At 48.6% G+C, this 19,946-nt stretch overlaps 1 long non-coding RNA gene across 2 annotated transcripts; it reads left to right on the top strand.

Moving 5' to 3' along the window:
• Nucleotides 1-6,559: 6,559 nt before the first annotated feature.
• On the top strand, nucleotides 6,560-9,198 carry LOC144131206 (uncharacterized). Of its 2 annotated transcripts, none has more exons than XR_013314632.1 (3): nucleotides 6,560-6,715; nucleotides 7,148-7,284; nucleotides 7,734-9,198. It is a non-coding gene; the product is annotated as an uncharacterized LOC144131206 (long non-coding RNA). The 2 variants fall into 2 exon arrangements; XR_013314626.1 differs by having other exon boundaries at nucleotides 6,560-6,806.
• The last annotated feature ends 10,748 nt before the right edge of the window (nucleotides 9,199-19,946 follow it).

Raw genomic sequence — 19,946 nt, 5'->3', positions numbered from 1 at the left:
CGAAATTATTCCGGAGCCCTCCACTACGGCGCCTATTACTTCCTTTCTTCTTTCACTCCCTCCTTTATCCCTTTCCTTACGGCGCGGTTCAGGTGTCCAACGATATATGAGACAGATACTGCGCCATTTCCTTTCCCCCAGAAAAACCAATTATTATTCTTGCGGAAGAGCTTTACTGAGCTGAAGCGATGACCATGAGGTAAGCAACGTGTCCGTTCCGATGCGCTTCGGACACGCCATCGAACCGAAGACCGCGAATGGAAGAAGCTCGAGTATGCACATGAGCGTATCGACGCCAAAAGGTGCCTCTGTTAACCCCACCGGGCAGTCGCCCGTGAAACGTCAAAATCGGCGTGCCGCTAACTCCCGTCCACTAATGCGAATGAAGAAAATTGAGAATTGGTTTTAGGGAAAACGAAACGGCGCAGTATCTGTCTCGCATATCTACGGACACCTGAACCGCGCCGTAAGGAAATGGTGTCAAAGAAGAAAGGAAAAAAGAGGTGCCGTAGTGGAGGGCTCCGGAATAATTTCGACCACCTGGAGATCTCTAGCGTGCACTGACATCGCACAGCACACGGGCGACTTAGTGTTTTGCCTCCATTAAAACGCAGCCGCCGAGGTCGGGTTCGAACCCAGGAATCCGGATCAGTAGCCGAGCGCCCTAACCACTGAGCCACCGCGGCGGGTTGCAGTCCGTCATAACTTTTCGATTATCGTGTAGTCGGAGCGAGTGCATCATGCATAAATACTCTCAAAACTGCAAACACACTACTGCCACGAGTGAAACAAGTATGTGCTGTCTATTTCCAGGTCAGTAGAGTTATTAGTCTCCACGCGACCACACAGATACGGTGCCATACGCGTAGCGTACTGCACGCAACTGACGCGTGGGACCCAACATGCCGCTGCGTAGAACGCAGGGCCAAGAGAGCCGAGGCTCTAGAGCTGAGGTTCGGCAATATGGAGAAAGCGGACGTAGCGTATGTTGATGCGGAAGTTGCTGAACGGTCGTCAACGGCCAAGGGGCTCCAGTCTCCGCGGCTGCCATCCGGGGGCGCAACAGAGGCTGCGGAGGTAGTTCCTATAGCGCTCGCCTGCGTAGAAGCGAAAGCAAAATTCGTAGTAAGCATCAGTAGAACTGCCATTCAAAATTTTGGAAGAGGCAGGATCTCACCGGAACCGGCCAAGATCCTTAGGAAAATTCATTTAATTTGGACACCCGCAAACGCCGCCGTCCCCGGTAACGAGGCGGCACACGAGCTATAGCCCGAGTTCTCTATTTCCGGGTAGCCGTAGAACTCCCCGAGCACTGGGGAAAGAGGAGCGCCTGCAGAATTACGGGAAATTGTTGACCATTACAAACTGGGACGCAGGCTGGTACCCCCATCAGTCCCAAAAAATAGAGAAGCTGTCGCGTGGAGGCGGCTACAAACCAATACATATAATTATGAACTCAGTATGGGCTTACCACTTGTTCCCAGAGAGGAGTTCGCACGGTCGATGCACAGCGGGGCGAGAGGGACCCTCGACCACATAGTTTGGGAGTGCCCAAATTCTCCCGGGACGGGCAAAAATATTGTGATAGTAGAGAAGCCTGAGAGACGCTGCTAAGGAAGCCCGGACGCTGAGCTCCAGCGCAACACCATCCACCTGGCGGAAGAGGCCGCTACCAGTCAAGGGCTGCCAGCCAGCATCTAACCGCGGACGCGGAACTCCCAGTCTCCCAGGCCTGTGTGCCGGGGGCGGGGAGAAACGTCTTTTCTGGTTTAAATTAAAGTTCAGTCAATCAATGCCGCTAAAAGGGGGAAACGGCGGCGCAGGGTAGTACAAAGGGTGTCCCCACCCTGAAAGCCGAGGCGAGCGGGCATCTAGACACCGTACTTCGTAGGGATGTTTCCAGGAAACAAATATCCACGGATGTTTTCATTTGATCTTCTCCATGTTTACTGAGCACACCGATGGAAACACTTGAAGCTGCCGTATTTAACACACTTAAGTCGAACACTAAGGCTGTATTGGCGAAATAAATTTGTTTTCAAGGAAAGGTAATAACAGAGTAACTAACTCACAGATCTCGGTGGACACCTAAACCGCGCCTTATGGGAAGCTGCAAAGGAGGGAGGGAAAGAGGAAGGGAAGAAAGAGCTGCCATAGTGGACATCCCCAGCAAAAATTTCGGCCGCCTGGGGATCTTTCACGTAAAATTATAAAAATCGCTTTTTGGGGAAACGAAATGTAGTAACTGTCTCATATTTCGGTGGACACCGGAACCGCGCCGCAAGGGAAGGGAGGAAGGATCTTTAACGTGCAGTGACGTCACACAGCACACAGGTGCCTTTTAAATTCGTTTCGCCTCCATCGAAACGCGGCCGCCGCGGTCGGCTTTGAACCCGGGTACTCCGGCACAGGAGACGAGCGCCTGAAAGGGACACTGAGGAGAACCCTATCAAATTTTTTTCGTTAGCAAAATCTGATAGTTCGGCATTTTATGGCTTTGTTGCCGCTTGTCCGGCGGCGAAAGATGCATTTATTTCAAAGAAATTTGGATTCGATGTTGAAAAAGTTTTTCCCGCCGCTCCGATTCAAACTCGGGAACTCTTATGACGACACGGAGAACTCTTATGACGTCACAGGACGGAGTGATGTGAAACGTGACGTAAACGGAGACTCCGTAATTTCCGGCGGCTAGCGGTATGGTCTAGAAGCTGCCGAAATGAAAGCTACCGCCGCCGCACGTTGAAGGCATCTATCGGGGGTCGCTACCGTCGCTCTGTTTACGTTTGCACCGGCGTCTTGCCAGATTTGCGATGAATCCCGTTCCCGAACCCGACGACGTAGTTCTCGCAAAATCTCCGGCCTGCATTTCAGCGACCTCAGCTCCACAGAGCGTGCGATGCTTTCGAGGGAGCACAGCTAGGTTAGGCGCCGGCGGGTCGTTTACCCCTTCCTCAGTGAGCAGCCGTTGCAAACTAAATATCATAATCCCAGTGCGGGGAGTCGCGAGGCGCCAGGACAAGGTCGGCGCGTTGCGCCCATCGGAGTCTGGCCGGGGCTTTGGGGCCAACGGATTGGGATTCCTTGAACGGCGCGGTTGCACGGGGCAGCAGGAGGCGTCGAGGCCCAGGGTTGCAAGGGCCAAGTAATTTATTTATTTTATTGCCACAAAAAACGGATAGGTGCTCAAGGGCGGTCGCGTTTAAAGTGGGCGCCTTGAAACTAAAGCCGACGCACGACGCTTCAACGTCTTCCGCTAGATCCAACAGGTCCACTGGATCGGGCTCTCTCGCCCACTTGCATGTACCTTCATATGTGTACCGTGAATGGATCAAATTAGCCGAGAGCTCGAAAAGAACAGCTCCGCCCAACTGCCGAAGTTATTGAATTACGTCACAACGCGCACCTCGCCGCGGAGCCGAATCGGTCTGGCCGGGCCGGCGGCGGCTGGCGCACTCGGCGCGAAATATAAACATGCTCCAAGTCTCCCCGCCAGTGCGGTCAGAGTGCGCCGAAGCCGCCGAACGCGTCGGCGGTCAAGCGCAGTATATATGGATCTCGCTTTGGCCGACGTGACGGCGCCGTGCAGCGCGCGCACGCGCGATACGCCGGAGCATAAACGCGCCTTAACAGAGCCTGCGCTTAACCGCTAACCAACGTATTCGGTGGCGGCATCTATGGGAGCCACTGAAACCCCCCGCCCACTCACTGAATATAAAAAAAAGTCCTATGCCGAGGTTCGGAATCGAACCAGGGTGTGTGATGTTTGAGGCAGATACGCTACCACTCCGCCACAATGGCTCAAGCAGCAGTGATCAATAAAGGCACATCTAGTGAATGAACTCTTCCGATGCTGAAATCTCCGCGCTTTCGCTACGTATATCCTGGCCTAACAGAGCTAGGCCATCAGCAATTTTTCTGAACTGCCTTGTACCTTGTCTCCCGTCCCTAATAAACGATTTCCGCTAAGTAGTTTGAAGTTTACCGGCACAGCCGGGAATGTTTCGCCGGGCGAGCGTGCGAAGACACAAGTGCTGCCTTGTACGATTACCGACCATCTTGCCATCATAGTTTTTCATCGACCGTGGCGATCATCTGACAAGCCTTAACGGGCTCCTTCAAAGGTTAACTAGCACGTGAAGCGGCACTTGGAGTTCCTCTGCTGTTCGGCGCTTGTAAATCGAGGCGCGTCAAAAACAAAACCACGGGGCACGCAAAGCTCATATACGCGAAGCGCCTTAACAAATCGAAACTCTCCTGGCCGCCTGTGGTGCCGCCAAGCATCCGTTTTCTTTGCTTCCAACATTCAGGTTGCCTTTTGTCTGCCTTCTTTATGTGATAAAAGTGCACTATCGGTTTTAAAACAAAATTTACTTCAATATTGAACCGCGCAATCTTCCTTTGTCAGCCTCAGAGATTCCCGCAACATGTAGGAAGGAAAATTCCTCCAAGGTGGCGTCTCTTGTCCTAGGACGTCACCACGCTTGTACTTGCAAGTTTGGCCTGTGGCGGCGATACCTGTATTTTGGTTCTTGCTATTTTCTACCTTACAAGAGCTTTGTTTTCAGTAAGAGCGGCGTTTTTGTGATCAGGAGCTGGTATTCTATTGATAGAAGCCAACTTCAATTTCTCCTCAGTGTCCCTTTAACCACTGAGCCACCGCGGCAGGTCTCTGTCGTGCAGTGACGCCACACAGCACACCGCTTTTGTTTTACATGCTAAAAAGATTTTTGCGCCAAAACAACACACACAAGAAAGGCGACGACACTTCAGGCAGCACTCAATGCTACAGTTGCCTGTCTCAATGGTATGGGTCTATCCATATCATCTGAAAAAAAAATTGGCTGGGGCTTAGCTAAGGTTACGCCTAGATATCTGGATGCGAAAAGGTTCTGTGATGCTTATGGTTTAGCTTATGAGACTCCCTCAATTCTCACACCGCAAGAGCGCCTTCAGACTACCGTTTCGCATACATTGAAGGCAGCTTAAACGGCAGCGGTTACAACGAAGACTCGCTTATTACGAATTAAGGTGGTGCTACCGTAAAAATTTGCATAAGAGGAATGACAACTCGTCTCAGATATAACGAACGACTGCGGCCGTGCAACTCGGTTAGGACAAACAAGGAGGCGCCGGGAATTCTACCCAGCTGTCTAAAAACTCGCGCTTCCCGTGACCGCAGATGGCGAACAGCGCCACCCAGCCCCGGTGACATCGCTCTGGAGAGAACTTCGAGACACAAAAAAGCAACAAATGCAGCATTAAACACACGAAAATTCGCCGTCGAAGCGCACGCCGACGGGTTAAGGCATACACGTTGATCACTGCGTAAGTATGTGCCTGCTGGGCAAAGCCTCTAAAGTGCAAGTGAGATTACAGCCGGGTCGGCGATCAACCAATGGTGGCGATTAGAGAATCTTAACAGCAGTCACGTGGAATACCTGGCTTGCCCAGCCGATCACGTGGCAAGCGTCACCAGCCCAATCGGTTCTCCACATTCTGCGCTGCCACCGTGAGTAGACAATGCCCAGACTGTGCAGTTGATATGTTCTGTGTGTACTTGCGCTAGCTTCACCGCCGCATGGACCCCGGCATGACAGACGAAGGTGACGCACGTGGTGTTTGTGGCAATGGGTCGTTATTGCGCAGCTGGCTGGCACGGGTGACTTCGTTAATGCCGACATCACTGAGCCACGAACTGATGAAGCATTGTACGCTAAGTACGAGCACTCCCAGACTGCCAGGAACATTATGAAGACCACGACAAGGAGGTCGACCTATTGCCACCTGCCTTGAACGCGTCAACCTTAGTTATGTCGCATCCCCAAAGCAGATTGTTGGCGGCAAGGTTCTCGGCCGGGAGCACATGACCACCGTGGACAGCTTGCAAAGCAACGTGATGGGGCTTGCTTTCAAGTATCAGACGCACATAACTCACTAACTCCCTTTTTAAAATATATGTATTGCTTTTCTTATTTTATAATTTGGTTGTGGCATTAGAAGTTCACTTACTACGAACTTCAACAACAACGCAATCAATGCGACCGTCAGGCTCGCTTGGACTGTGTTTGTTAGCTTGCTAGAAAAAAAGTGCGCACTGTTTATGGAAAATGAGCACATAGCGCGCACAACAAGCGCGAAGGCACACTTTCAACTGCGCTACTGCTACTAGTGATGCTGATGACTGCGTTGTGCACTGTCCGAAAATCGTGGCATTCAAACATTCATTGTGTATTTGCACTGCGACTTCACGATTTGTGCTTTATAACATATTTATGGCTTCAAAAGGTGGCTCGTCGTAAGAAAGGCCATCTCTCCAGGGGCCGTATTCTGTACCGCTCTCAATACTAAAACGAGACCAAAACGCTCACAATGCCGCCATATTGCCCCACTCCTATTTTTTGCGTCACCGGCGACTGCTGTAAGCGTAGTGAACACGGCTGAAGTGATGACGTTGCGCACTTAATAATGCGGACTTTAAATTGAGAGCGAAAAAGGTAGCACTTAAAAAAATGGCGGCGAACGTGGCGGCATACTTTGCAATACGCCGGTTGCGTCGGCACGAGCAACGACGTAGAAGAGCGCACGAAGACGCTTTTGACTTGCCGGACCAGTTGTTTCGGCGCGAGCTTCTGGAGAAGGACACTGCGCGGCGGTTGTGTCACGACCTTTGCGATGAACTGGGAGGTTTGCGAGCAAGTACGGTGTCAGTGGAGCGGTAGGTTCTGTGCGCACTGCGCTTTTTCGCCACCGGCGGTTTTCAGAGCGCCGTAGGCAACGAGGGCAATGTCGGCGTATCGCAACCGACGGTTAGTAGATGTGTGCGGCGGGTTTCCGAAGCCATCGTTCAGGTTGGGTCGCGGAAAGGGTGGGTGCGCTTTCCGGCGAGCCCCGAGGAAAAGGCGGCGGCGAAGGAGGGTTTCCATCGCTACGGCAGCATACTTGGCATCGTTGGGTGTGTCGATGGCACACTCATCGCCATTAAGGCGCCGCGGGGCAATGCTGCACACACGGCAGCCATCTGGGGCCGCAAATGATAGTGAGTAGACTTCATCTGCTGTTTTTGACTACATGTGTTCGCCTGCAAGTCCAGGCCGCAACAGCGGAAGTTCATGCCTAAGCTTGTATTGTACCAGCTGTTTTCTTTCAGGTCTGCGACTTCAACCTTCGCATCCTGGCCGTAGACCCCCGCTGCCCCGGCTCGTGCCACGCAGTCTTCGCCTGGCGCTATTCGTTGCTGCGACGTGATGTTATGAGACGCATGTTGGAGGGAGGAGTTTCTTTTGGGTAAGCAGCAAAGAATGCCCTGTCTGGGTTACATATATCGAGCTACAGTGGTCCGCATGCACTGAAGCTACAAGCGTGCTAGTTGCTCATGCGCCTCGTGCGAGTTTTCGCCCCTGTGTTGTCACCGCATGCAGTAGAAACACAAGGCACATAAAGCATTTTTGGAATGCTTGCTATTTCAAGCTTAAGCCAAGGCAGAAAGCGTTTGTACGACACTTGTGGTGTATTGGAATTAGTGAAACGTTTATTTCAATATGAGCTTACAAGGGCGTATGCCTAAACATCTCAGCCATGCATTGCCTGCATGCCCAAGAATGTCATGTTCAGCAAAACCTGGTAGTGGGCTACTTAATCTGAATCTTCCATTGTATTGTAGGGCATACTTGAAGGCTGTTGAAACCAGTAATGGCAAAGAACATTGTTAACAGTGCATGATTCTGGTTATGCAGGAGACAGTGAGTACCCTCTGGAGTGTTGGCTTTTAACACCTCTGCCAAGCCACCCAAGTGCATCGAACATGGCGCACGCATCAATGCGTTCGGTGGTCGAGCGCGCCATTGGCATGCTCAAGAGCCGCTTCCAGTGCCTGCAAAGGTACCGGACGCTCTATTACGAGCCGGAGCAACTGGCTCTCATCACCACAGCGTGTGCCGCGCTGCAAAACCTCTGCTTGGAGGCCGCTATGCAAGCGGACGATGAGGGTGCCCCTGCCCCAGAAGACAACGGCCCGCCTCTGCCTGCCGGCTATTTGCCAGGTACTGGGACCCGCATTACCTACCTTCAAGAGAAATTGTGCGCGCGCATGCAGTCAACCAGCTGCGGAGAAACCGTCTGCAGCAGCCGTTGGCACGGTTGCGCTGGCAACAGCAGCATGTGCAATGAACTAGCTGGCCAAGTCGTCGCAGCCACAGAAGGCAGTGTCCAGCCAATGCTTCTGTGTGTGTGTGTGTGTGATGGCTGTTTTAGTTACAGCTAGTCAAGTGGCGGCTTCTTTTTTATTGTTTCTTGTTCACGGTCTGTCTCTGGAAGCAAGTGTGCACACCAGCTGCCACTACACTGATAGTGCATTTGCACGTATACTTTCCAGTTCATCGCATAACTCGCAATACAGCCACTTCACAGTCGTCTTGTTCAGTCGGAACTCTCGCCAAAACAACTCGTCCAGCAAGCCAAAAGCATCTTCATGCACCCTCCTACACCATTTCCTGTGTGGACCCACCCGCCCCTCCACTGTCGTCATCTTGCATCCTGCCTGTGCTGTGCTGTGTGTAGAGCTACCTGTGCTCACTGTTTGTGTGATGAAGCTCGTGAATACATAGCAAGGGAGGAAATGTTTGTGATGCCTGTTGTAATGGGAAAGTAACACCGAAGCATTTAATCACTGTGCACCACTATTTTTTAACTGCATGATGACCATTTCATACAGGCATTGCATAATCACGGGGTAGAAGAGCCTTATGTTAAAATACTGGAAGATATATATAGCAACTGCACAGCTACTATAGTCCTCCATAAAGTCAGCAATAAAATTCCAATAAGGAAGGGCGTCAGGCAAGGAGACACGATCTCGCCAATGCTGTTCACCGCATATTTACAGGAGGTATTTCGAGGCCTGGCTTGGGAACAGTTGGGAATAAGAATAAATGGAGAATACCTAAATAATCTGCGATTTGCTGATGACATTGCTTTGCTGAGTCACTCAGGAGGTGAACTGCAAATCATGATCAATGAGTTAGACAGGCAGAGCAGATCGATGGGTCTAAAAATTAACATGCAGAAAACCAAGGTAATGTTCAACAGCCTAGCAAGAGAACAACAGTTCACAATTGGCAGCGAAAGCCTAGAAATTGTGACGGAATACGTCTACCTAGGGCAGGTAGTGACAGCTGATCCGGATCATGAGAGGGAGATAACTAGAAGCATAAAAATGGGGTGGAGCGCATATGGCAAATTCTCGCAGATCATGAGTGGCAGTCTACCAATTTCCCTCAAAAGGAAAGTGTACAACAGCATAATCTTACCGGTACCCACCTACGGGGCAGAAACGTGGAGGCTAACGAAAAGAGTTCAGCTTAAGTTAAGGACAATGCAGCGAGCCATGGAAAGAAAAATGATAGGTGTAATGTTAAGAGATTGGAAGCGGGCAGAGTGGGTGAGAGAACAAACACGGGTTAATGACATCCTAGTCGAAATCAAGAGAAAGAAATGGGCTTGGGCAGGGCATGTAATGCGAAGGCAAGATAACCGCTGGTCCTTAAAAGTAACGGAGTGTATTCCAAGAGAAAGTAAGCGTAGCAGGCCCCCGGCAGAAGGTTAGGTGGGCAGATGAGATTAAGAAGTTTGCAGGCAAAGGGTGGATGCAGCTGGCAAAGGATAGGGTTAATTGGAGAGACATGGGAGAGGCCTTTGCCCTGCAGTGGGTGTAGTAAGGCTGATGATGATGATGATGACCATTTCACACAAGTGGTCGCATCACCAAAGGCATTAGCAAAACATTTTGCACGGCATAACATGGGCAGTTAATCCCATGTCTTGTCCATTGGAGCACAATCTGTCATGCAGACATGATAAAAAAATATTGCAAAACTGCAAGCTTGCATGGTAATTATCACAGCTTGTGTAGGCAGGAAGGCCACTTTTGCACATAAGCATACAAACATGGTACGCAACTACTGCAATGTTCAGTAAGTAGTGCATAATACATAGGTGCCGACTGCGGTGGGGCTGGAGGGCTCGAGCCCACCCAAAAATTATTCCCCCCAAGGGGGGCTATCGATACGAGATTGAAGTGTACAGTTGGAAAGGTATCATCATGCAATGCATATTCTAATAATCGTATCATAGCATAGTACACAAGGATGTAGTGGTCATACCAGTACATAAAGCTGGAGATAGGCAGAATCCATCTAACCATTGACCCATTACTTTGAGATTAATAGCACGCAAAATAATAGTACACACATTTACACATTTTAATTTTCTGGAGGATAGCAATTTCTTCTCTCCAACAGAGCATGGCTTCCGAATGTCTTTCTCTTCTGACATTCAACTACTTTCCTTCACTTACTACTTGCACTTCTATTTTGAATGCGCTTTTCATCTCACTGCATATTTCTTGACTTTGCTAAACCATTCGATAAAGTTAATAACTCACTGCTATTATATAAGCTGGGTGTGCTGAACATTGACCCTGAAGTTCTGAACTGGATTTATAGATTTCCTTCTTCTCGTGTTGAATTTGTCAGCATTAATGATGCTGAATCCTGTACTGTAGCTCTTGGTGCTAGGGTTCCTCAAGGGTCAGTACTTGGCACCCTTAACTTAATTCATCTTCTATATTGCTGTGAATTGCAGTCCCTGTCCGGAATGTACTCTGTATCCTGAGAGTAAAATAAATATGTTTTGTTTAGGAGCATTCCCGGAGGATGGGGGAAGGCGAGTGAAAAAACAGAGAGGATGCTAACTGTGCCCCAGTCCCCCTGGCAGATTGAAAACTTGGTGCCTGTGACTTAATGCATTTTACACGACTCGAAATGTAAAAAAAAATGTGAATGTCACAACTGGCTGTTATCACTAAATATGATAAACAGTCCAGTAGTGCCTATGAAAAGGTACATAACCAAGTGCATGACACTTAATGCAAGTCGCTGTACCCAAAATGATAGCAGCATGAATAGAAAGTCCTCATTAATATATAGAGACATGTAAGCATCACAGTCACATCAGTGAGGTGGTGTGTGAGTAGAGGTCTGATGATGATAGTGAATTTTTTTGACGCAAGGGCATGTGTGGCCAAAGAGCACCACGGGACAAGGTATTTTCGTTTGTTCAAGATGTGGTCCAACATCCATTTCCCAAGAATTTCACCCTGAATAAGCCGAGCACCAGGCCAGGGGAAGCTTGTACCCGTTGTATCACCAGTGGGTACACAGCAGCACTTGGGATCGAATCTCACACCTCCCGCATGCGAGGCGGATGCTCAACCACTATGCCTCCGCTGCAGTCATTAGAGGTTTTCACCGAACAGCAAAACATAAAGCACAGTCATGCAGAGCTTTACAAAATATGCAGGCAACACTGCATGAAAAGCCCCATTACAGCAGACATATGGTTTGGTCACTAACACCTCTGCATCTTGGAGAACGTGAAATGGTAACAAAATGGTAAAATGGTGAAATGATAACAAGAAAAATGCAGATACAGACTGACTAGATATTATACATCTGCATTTTGCACAATGTAAAAAGGCACCATTAGAAATATGCATAAACAAACTGTCTAGAAAATATCACACATGTGCATGTCACAGAGGCTAAAAAGGTACAGTAACAAAAACTACAGACCTTCTGCGACTTGCAGAAAAATATAAAAAACAGTAACAAAAACTACAAACCTTCTGCGACTTGCAGAAGGCTATAAAAACTACCAAAAACTTCAAGCCTTCTGCGACTTGCAGAAAACTGAAAAACGAGTAACAAAAACTACAAACCTCCTGCGACTTGCAGAAGGCTATAAAAAACAGTAACAAGAAATACAAGCCTCCTGCGACTTGCAGAAGGCTGTAAAAAAACAGAAACATAATCTACTAACCTTCTGCGAAGTGCAGAAGGTGATAAAAAACAGTAACACAAACAAACCTTCTGTGACTTGCAGTAGGCTGTACAAAAAATAAAGGCTGCGCAAACAGGACAACAGGAACTTAGCTCGGTGGTGGATGTACCTGGTAGTGGAGCATAAGCACCAAGAAGGAGACGGCCACCACAAGCTGCTCGTGCAGGCGCACAGACTGCTCCCTGGTGTCCCGCACAGCTGCCGCCAGGTCTGCTACAGTGGCTGTTAACTGCCGCCTATTGGCAGCAGCTTCGTTGAGGTGCTGCACATACAATAGCGTTGAAGAATTAAGCACGGATTTGGAAAGGTGAATATGGCAACATTATGTTGCATGGAGCTGCATCTGCTGTACAAAATGTGGTGCACGGTGTCAGCACGTACCTCCAGGAGGCGCGCCTGAAATTCGGCATCCCTCCTGTTGCGAGCCTCAGCGAGGTCCACTGTGCGCCGGGTCTCACGAAGGAGATCAGCCACCTCCTCGTCCTGCTGACTCCTCCAAAGCACAGGACGGCCCGGAACTGGTGGTGAGGGCGGTGAGGGAGATGAGGGCAGTGTGGGCAGTGCAGTCGGCTGCTGGGTGCCTGCCAGAGGGAAAACAGTCTGAATGTGCAACTTGTCATACAATACAGCACAATGTGCAATAAACAAACTGTTCAGTGCAATGTCTGAGGGGAGCAGAGCAGAGTACATAAAAGCAGTTACAATCAGTGATATGACAAAGGCAGCATTGTTTCAGTGTACTCAATGTGCACATCAGCCTCGTCACAACTCCCACTGTAAGAGGGAAACAGCTGAAACAACGTGCCAATGCAGGATGCGCTAAAAACTTTTGTGCACTTTGTAAAACAACTGTGACTGTATGATGCTCCTGTATATACTATTAATTTGAGGCAGCTAGCAAAAATGGTAATGTCCAGTCTGCATAGCCTCTATACTGGCAGGCGAACTCACTAGCTATCTCGCCATGCTGGTGTTGCTGCTCCTCCTCCAGCAGCTCAAGAGGTGTTGTCTCACTTGCCCCTGCCCATGACGTATTGGTGTCATCTAGATGAAATCATTACACAGGACACAACTGCTCAGTGAAGTTTCTGCACAGCGGGAAATCTGTACGACTAAAATGTGTGCTTAGTCATTAGGGCGGCACAATCAAGGTGAAAACATACTACCAGAAGAGAGAAGGTAAAGAAGCTGAGGCTGCATTTGCAGTCTCCAATTTATGCACTCCCACACCTTCCAAATTTAGCAGGAACACATATGAGGTCATCACCAGTGTACACAAGCTGTAAGGCATACACATAGAATGGTTCACCTACCAGCTGCAGAGTGGGCCTCCCTCTGTAGGCCGCTTGTACCCGGTATGCTGCCCACTGAAGCTCTGTGGCCGCGAGGTGGCCTGAGGGGATGAGGTGGGCTGGCCCGCTCCTGCAAGAAGGAAGGCGCAGCACAACATGTTCAAACACGAATGTCTTGTGGTTCATCAGAGGGCTGCATTGCTTACTGCACATGACCGTGAGGTTCGATCAAGAACCCTTCGTTACCAGCAAGCTGAAACCTTTGCAATTGCCTGTAACGTCACAGCAGTTGACTAACGACAGTGGACATACCTGCTGCTGGCAGGGGGCGGCGAGCTGCTGGCAGTATGGCCTCCCGACACCCCCGGCACTCACTGGCCCGACCAGTTGCACGACGCGGCTAGCCCTACTCGATAGCCTACCGCCACTGGTGCCCCTGTGATGTATGATGCGGAAATGCACGTTAAACGGTGCTCCACAGACCACTGTTGACCAGCTCAGCCTTGGCCAGCTTGCAGCCATGCCAATTCTGCGTGCCACTGGGAGGCCAACACATGCCAAGTGTGGCACCAGTGCTCAGGTGATTTCACAGCCGGACCCTCTCGATTCAGTGTGGCGGCAATCTGTTCCCAGAGCTCCAGCCTGCGAGCCGCCGGATACTCGGGCGAGAGCTCTGACGCAGCCCGTGCCAAGGGCGGATGCTGCTCGAGAAGCTCGATTAGCAACAGCTCCTGGGCGACGGACATGCGTGACCTGTTCGGTGGGGTCGCCACTTCAAATGATAATGGTTTTTCACCCCAATTCCCTAGGCAATTTCTCGGTATCGACCTGAGTGAAATTAATTTTGTAGACAGGGAATTGTAGGGAATCTACAATAGTGGTCGCTTACATATACGTGCGCTGCATTGAAACAACTTGTAGCAAAGTTATGAAAGACCACAGAGTAGCGAGACGGTTTTAAATGTGCACCTAAATGTTTTACTCACATTTTTTCGTCCCGATGCTCATATCCGTTTGACAACATATTTACCTCCACAAGTCGTCTTCGTCGATTTTCATGCCGACAGCTCCTTGCAAGTTGATCTCTGTAGGCCCGTAGCAGTCACTGCCTTTAAACTAATTTTACTGTGCACTTAACACATCGGCAAAGTGCCTTGATTTTAGACGACACGCAAAAAAGGACAGGAGCAGTGGCTGGGGATCAGTTGCTTTCTAGCAGACCGCCATGTTCACGCTATACCACTGCCAGCACGCCCTCATGGCGAAAGAAGTTACCCAACAGCAAATTTAATTGCAAAAGTGAGAACGCTTCTAATTTTCCTTCATGCTGTTGAATTTGCAGCACAGTTTATTACCAAAATAAGCATTATTTGTTTTCTTCATTGCGTTTCTGTTTATTTTTAGACTGGCATATTCACGCTTTACCGCTGACAGCACATCTTCGCGGCAACAAAAGTGACTGAACAGCAAACTTAATTGCAAAACTGAGAACACCTATTGTTTTCCTTGGTGTTGTTGAGTTTTAAACACAGTTTGTTAGCAAAATAAAACAATACTTATTTTGTTCACTGCAACTTTACAGAAAAACGTTAGCGTACGGTCCCTTCTCATGCGAATAAATGTTTCCGGGGCGGAGCCACCGCAACCCTGCTACTAGTTGGTTGATCCCGCAGTTGGCATCTTGCTGTGTCGTCATTTTGACGTCACGCACTAAAGCTTGAGAGCGATTTAGAGAGGGGTACAGAATATGGCCCCATTTAACTAGCCACGATGGCGTCAAGCAAGGTACAACATTTTAAAAAGGTTTTAGGCCTACCTGTGACTGCTCGTGCAGGTGCCGTACGTGCAGCTGCAGATTCCCTGCGTCGTATGTCGGTGTTTCTGGCTGGTATGCATTTCTAAGTTGTATTGTGTAGAGAAGAGGTCTCCGCATTTCTCACAGGCGAGGAGCACGCTGTGCAAAGGAACGATATTGACGTCCTCTGAAAAACCAGTGGGAGGAGCGAATGAGCACATGTAGAGTGAAGAACTGCCCACAGAATTCGGTGTTCTTAATGAGTACTGTACAAGAAAGGTAAAGGCCATCAGTAGTACTTTTTCACATCAGTTCCTCAGTATCAATTCTGTGCATGGCAGTTTTCTTAAGGTAGTAACAGAACAGTACATCATATTAAATATTTGCCTGTTCACGATACAAAGGCAGCGCGATTGTACAAACCTGCACAGAGCAGTCAGGAGGCAATATATACAATAAAGATAAAAAGGCAGTGCCTTTTCCGGAAGCGCGATCGACCAGCTTCGTATCGGCACACATGCATCAAATGGGGAGTTCTCTCACAATGCTGATGTCTTTTACATGCACTATGAATATATACATAAAAAGCAAGCACCCATTCTTTTTAATCCACAGTTTAATACCCCTGCTATTCAGGCAATGTGTCAATGTTCCTTCACCTTTCACCGACATGTCCTCGCACAAAAAGGTCCGCCGTCCCTGCTGACATTCATAGTGGTCATAGTCAGGCATATTCGAATTAGCTTAGACTTGAAGAGGGAACGGAAGAAGCTAGTGAAGAGGAAGTCCATTAATGAGTTAGCAGCAAGAAGGAAAATAGAGGAATTCAGGATATCGCTGCCGAACAGATATTCAGCTTTAACTGAGGAAGACGATCTTAATGTACATACAATAAACGATAACCTGACAGCTGTCATTACTTAGTGTGCAGTAGAAGTAGGCGGTAGGATGGTTAGACAGGATACCGGCAAGCTATCTCAAGAGACAAAAGATCTTATCAACAAACGCCAAAGCATGAGGACGCATAACCCTACAGACAGAATAGAACTAGCAGAGCTATCGCGGTTAATAAATAAGCGCAAGATAGTTGACATAAGGAAGTTTAATATGGAGAGAATCCAGCATGCTCTAAAGAACGGGGGCTGCCTAAAAGCGGTGAAGAGGAAACTAGGCATGGGTAAAAACCAGATGTATGCGTTAATAGACAAGGAGGGCAATGTCATTAGCAATATGGATAAGATAGTTAAAGGAGCAGACGAGTTCTATACAAATCTATACAGAAGCCAATGTAATGAGGACGGTAATGAGAGAGAGTAGCCCACACCAATGCATCATCCCTCCAGTAACGAAAGAGGAAGTAAAGAAAGCCTTAGGAGCAATGGAAAGGGCAAAAGCAGCTGGGGAGGATCAGGTAACAGCAGATATCTTGAAGGACGGTGGGGAGATCGTGCTAGAAAAACTAGCCACCCTGTATACGCAATGCCTTATGACCTCGACCGTACCAGAAGCCTGGAAGAACGCAAACATTATCTTAATTCATAACAAGGGAGACGTCAAGGACTTGAAAAATTACAGGCTGATCGGCTTACTCTTCGTTGCCTTCAAGATATTTACTAAGGTACTCGCTAATTTATCAGGGCAACTTTAGACTTCAATCAACCAAATGATCAGACAGGCTTTTGTAAAAGATACTCCACAATAGGTCATAGTTACAGTGTCAGTCAGGTGATAGAAAAATGCGAAGAATACTACAAACCTCTATGCACAGCCTTCATTGATTACGAGAAAGCGCTTGACTCAGTGCAAATATCAGCAGTCATACAGGCATTGCGGAATCAGGGTGTAGAAGAGCCTTATATCAAAATACTGGAAGCTACATATAGCAAAATGGCATTGCTCTGGGACAGTTGGTATCAATCCATCTTTGGGCCAGGGTGAACTTTGGGACGCACCAACGTAGACAAACACATTGAAACACAGAACACCATAGCTGCCTTAGTCCCCCCATAAAGTCGGCACGAAAATTCCAATAAGGAAGGGCATCAAGCAAGGAGACACGATCTCGCCAATGCTATTCCTCCCCGGTTTGCAGGAGGCATTCCGAGGCATGAAATGGGAACAGTTGGGGATAAGAGTTCATAGGTAATACCAAAATAATCTGCCATTCGCTGATGACATTGCCTTGCTGAGTCACTCCGGAGGTGAACTGCAAATCGTGATAAATGAGTTAGACACGCTGAGCAGAATGGTGGGTCTAAAAATTAACATGCAGAAAACCAAAGTAATGATCAACAGCCTAACAGCCTAGCAGGAGAACAGCAGTTCACAATTGGTAGCGAGGTGCTGGAAGTGGTAAAGAAATACGTCCACTTAGGACAGGTAATGACAGCTGATCCGGATGATGAGAGGGAAATAACTAGAAGGATAAGAATGGGGTGTAGCACATGTGGCAGGTTCTCTCAGATCATGAATAGCAGGTTACCAATATATATACCTCAAGAGAAAAGTGTACAACAGCTGTATCTTATCGGTACTCACCCTACCGGGCAGAAGCATGGAGGCTAATGAAAAGGGTTCAGCTTAAGTTAAGGACAACACAGCGATCCATGGAAATAAAAATGATAGGTGTAACGTTAAGATACAGGAAGCGGGCAGAGTGGGTGAGGGAACAAACGCGCGTTAATGCCATCGTAGTCAAAATAAAGAGGAAGAAATGGGCTTGGGCAGGGCATGTACTGCAAAGGCGAGATAACTGCCGGTCCTTAAGGGTAACAAAGTGGATTCCAAGATAAGGCAAGCGTAGCAGGGGGAAGGTTAGGTGGGTGGATGAGATTAGGAAGTTTGCAGGCATAAGGAGAGCGCCGCTGGCAAAGGATAGAGTCAATTGGAGACATGGGATGCTTTGCTCTCCAGTAGGTGTAGCCAGGATGATGATAATGATAAATCACGCATGTTCGAAGCTTGCAAATGCTATCAACCGATTATTATCTACCAGCTAAGGAGTGCAGGATAAGTTTCTCCTCGCCTTCTTTCAACGCCTCTGGTCCTCTCGGGTTCTCTAGCAAACTCTTGGCAAAGGACATTGAATATCCAACGAGTAGTTCTTCGTTGGGGCCAATGTTCCTTAGTGTGCGGTAGTAGATGTCTCCGTTGATGAGCAAGGCCCCGAGGTTTTGTCGATGCTTGCAGGGGGAGTAGTTCAAGTCGTTCATCCAGTGGTTGCGCTGCTGTGGGCGTCCATCTATCACGAAGAACTGTCCATATCGGCGCACCTGCATAATGCAGAGGTTCAACCGTCTAAACGCTCAAGTCAATATTTTTCTCTACCATACTCACGTAAAACAACGGACACAAAAAAAAACGTGGCGTAAATTTTAAGTGTCCGGAAACGGGCCAGTATTTTGGTATCTAATCGGAAACCTCTGTCAGATGGGCATTTCAAACGCCTTCTTACCGACCAGTCTATCCTCTCTAAGGCCACTGAGCGCTGTTACACGGACGGGTTCTGTGGCCATTGAGACACCGTTAGCGTACTGTGTACCCTATTACTTTTACGGAAGTACCAGCCCGCCCACCGCCTGCGAGCACGCGCTGATTGGCCCGGATGCTGCAGGCACACGCCGGGTACCTGGTGCCATCTGGTGCCGTTAGGATGTTTTGCGCGTGTGCATTGGCTGCGCGCGGCCTCCCGGTACGAGTCAATGGAGCAGCGCAGAACTCCTGGAGATTTTGAGGGCCTCCCAGCAGTGGCCGTGTGCACTCTCGGGCGCGATTGCTCGCAGCAGCGCGTAGGAGAATAAAATCCGGGCAGTATCAATTTTGAAAAAGTGGAATTAAAATATACAACTTATTTAGATGATGATTATAGTAAATTTTTATGCCGCAAAGGCTTCTGAGGCCGAAGAGCGTCGCGGAACAAGGTATTTTGGTCTACTGACAACTTATTTTGCGGAAAAAAAGGACAGCTCGGGCTACCAAACACTGCGACGTGCATATATAGTGCCATTCTCGGGGATATAAAACAACCAACACCAGCTTCGTTAAAAGTGCATGAATGCTACTACATTCAACTTGTCCAAGAACATTGAGTTCATTTCAAGAGTAATTAATATTCATCTAACGAATAATTTTGTTTTTAACCTTTTAGCATAGCCTTCAGCTTACGATCAAGCTTCCAGCTTGGCCTGTGAGTGCGACTCTTGTACGGTGAGCGGGACGGTTTAGCGTGCACCCGCGCCGGTAGCCATACCTGAGATTTCGCGAAAACTTGCAAGGAAAATGAAAAGGCTTCTAATAATGGATCTGGTGACTCATGCAGCGATGTCCCATGGTTTTATCTCATGTTTTGCGTCCCAAAGAAGTTTGGCAAAATGGTGAGGCACTGACAACCATAGGTGAGCCTTTTGTTACATATATTTTTTTTCTTTTTCCTCTGACATTATTATAACGCGGCATTTCAGTGCAGCCGTACAGTATTATACAATAACGTTGGAAAGTCCGCATGCTCATTGCATCCTCGATATGCGGTTTGCCATTGTAATCATCCGCTGCAATCTTCCCTCTCACACAACAATGGCACGTATTCCAGCATAATCTGTCCCCACTAAAAACTCCCCTCGAATGCCCTTGCATGTATGGGACAGAGTAACAATGCGAGCAGCGTAGTGCAATTGCAACCCAGGTGTTCCGAACGTTGTCTATAAGAGCATTTACAACCTGAGTCTGAGTATTCTATACACTGGCCGGGCAAGCTCACCGGCCAGGTGCAGCCGCCATTTTCGATGCTGTCCACCTTGATTCCGTGATACGGGCCGAAGTGAAGTCCCTTGGGCAGCGCCTTCAAAGTGAACACTCTCAGCGGGACGCCCTTGACTGTGGACGTGCCCGAGGCCAGGAACTCGAACAAGCTCGTACCTACGAGACTGGAGCCTTGCGACTGCACCTGCGTATAGGAGTATTATTCC

This window comes from Amblyomma americanum, chromosome 1 (genome assembly GCF_052857255.1).
Source record: "Amblyomma americanum isolate KBUSLIRL-KWMA chromosome 1, ASM5285725v1, whole genome shotgun sequence".
Lineage (NCBI taxonomy): Eukaryota > Metazoa > Arthropoda > Arachnida > Ixodida > Ixodidae > Amblyomma > Amblyomma americanum.
This window is presented reverse-complemented; position numbering and strand designations above follow the sequence as displayed.